A 2,500-nucleotide genomic window follows, 5' to 3' on the forward strand; every position below is an offset into this window, starting at 1 on the left:
TATATATATATATATATATATATATATATATGTATATATATATATATATATATATATATATGTATATATATATATATATATATATATATATATATATATATATATATATATATTCACACACACACACGCGCGCGCGCACACACAACACACACACACACACACACACACACACACACACACACACACACACACACACACACACACACACACACACACACACACACACAATATATATATATATATATATATATATATATAAAATGTATGTATATATATATATATATATATATATATATATATATATATATATGCAGAATCAACCCAGCTTATCCCATTAACAAACACTCACATGCAACACCGCCAGACACGCCCGTACTCTTAACATGGGCGTTCCTAGGATGTCCTTATGATGCCCTCGGCCCCGTGTCCTACGCGTCCTCCACCGCCCCCCCCCCCCCGCGATTATAGGACGAGGGCAGCAGCAAGGACTAAGCTCAGCTACTCGCCACTAGCCGCTAGTGACAATAGCCGGCGAGTGCCCTTCGAGGATTGGCTTTTTGCTGTGGTCGTGGCGGCTCCCGTGTGGTCTTAAGGAGGACCTCGGGGAGTGAGTGCGCGCGTTCGTGGTCTGTTTGGGGTTTTTAAATAGGAAATACCGAGAGGAAAGGAATACAAGGGAGTGACAGTGGGAATGAGGGAATATATCGAAGGGTATTTTAGGAAGGAGATCGGCTGTTGAAAAAGTAAGGGTGATGAATGTACTCTGTGTATACTTATGTAAAAACGTACGTGTGTGTGTGTGTGTATGTATATATAATATATAATATGTATTATATATATATGTTCGTAAAAATAAAATAGCAATAAGAATACTGATATATTTACTGAGATGCTGTGCTGCGCTGCTAATACCATGACAAACAAAAATATTAGAAAAAAAATGACACTGAACTTTAGTCGCAATAAATTTAATGGCATGATAAGGAAAAACTTGATATAAAATGTTTTAGTCATTGTCAAAAGTACTTAATAACGCTGCTCGCGCCCCAAAGTAACTGTAGCTCCTCTGTCACTGTTTACAAGGGCATAAACAGTGACACGTGACAGTGGCTGACAGGGACACAAAGGCCATCCTAAATGTACGTTGTCACTGTCAATCCTATCTCTGTTAATGACACTGGAATCTCGTATGGAAATAACACAATGGTGATGAAGTGGTTGTGTGTTTAATGACATTCATGACAAAATCGTTATGGTGTTTGTGGAAGAGTATGGTGTTCTCGGCGGGTGTTAGTCATACGATGGTGATGTTGACATTAACACTAAGTTACTTTATGATAATAGTCTGTAAGTGTGAAGTCACTGAAACCTGCATTCTGTTCTTGGTATTGGCGATAGTCGCTTTCACTAATAAAAATTTTATAGCAGTAACGAAGCGCACATGTACACACACACACACACACACACACACACACACACACACACACACACACACACACACACACACACACACACACACACACACACACACACACACGCACGCACACGCGCGCGTGCACACACTCTCTCACACACACACATATTAAACAGTAAAATATGGCATATAAACTGAGTTTACTACGATAAATGTAGTAAAAGGGTATGAATGAAAAGCAATAACCACAAGGTAAGAAACGTATCTGACATGTTTCAATTCTATCTTTTATGAGAAACACACGTATATACATCTAATAAAAATATAAATACACCTCTTTATGCTGTGAAAATTTCCATCCTCATCCATACCTCCTTCTCAACACGAGACATCGATACTATATCATATTTTATTGTAAACAAACCACCGTAAAAAGAGGACAATAAGAACGTAACCCATCACCATAATCCCACACACAGACAGCCGAACAGAGGACCCAGTATAGTGTCGACATCACACCATAACCCACACATAACCCATCACCATAATCCCACACACAGAGGACCCAGTATAGTGTCGACATCACACCATAACCCACACATAAAGGCTTTGATTACAGTTCCACAAACACAATGTACAGCGTAAAAGTTTTTTTTGTTTGTTCCTATATGAAACATTACGGTCAGTGAAAGGCAATATCATTTTCTCCATTTTGACCTTAACGGCTTTTGAGATGAAACCGCATCGTGTCAAGAAGGAGGTGAAGAGAGAGAGAGATGATAAAGACAACAACAAGAGAGAGAGAGATAAAAGAGGAAGTTGGAAAGGGAGAGAAAGGTTTATTGTGTTATGATATGATAATTTACCAGTAAAGGTATGATTAGGTTACTACCAAATTATCGTTGGTGGATCCTATTATGCTGCATATGCATGTTCCTCGCTGCATTCTCCTTATCATTATCATAGTTGTTTTATCAATACTGTTATCATTATCATTATTGCATTTCATCAATAATGCTGTCATGTTTATTGTTGTTATCATCATCATTATCAATATCAACATCATTATTACTATTACTATAAAAA

The 2,500-nt window shown here is 37.8% G+C and overlaps 1 long non-coding RNA gene across 1 annotated transcript in view; it reads left to right on the plus strand.

Moving 5' to 3' along the window:
• The first annotated feature begins 481 nt into the window (after nucleotides 1–481).
• Nucleotides 482–2,500, plus strand: part of LOC119577266 — a 10,313-nt gene continuing 8,294 nt past the window's right edge. Inside the window, exon 1 of the long non-coding RNA XR_005229116.1 lies at nucleotides 482–607. This is a non-coding gene — a long non-coding RNA (uncharacterized LOC119577266). The remainder of the gene's footprint in view (nucleotides 608–2,500) is intronic.

Source organism: Penaeus monodon, chromosome 9, assembly GCF_015228065.2.
Source record: "Penaeus monodon isolate SGIC_2016 chromosome 9, NSTDA_Pmon_1, whole genome shotgun sequence".
NCBI lineage: Eukaryota > Metazoa > Arthropoda > Malacostraca > Decapoda > Penaeidae > Penaeus > Penaeus monodon.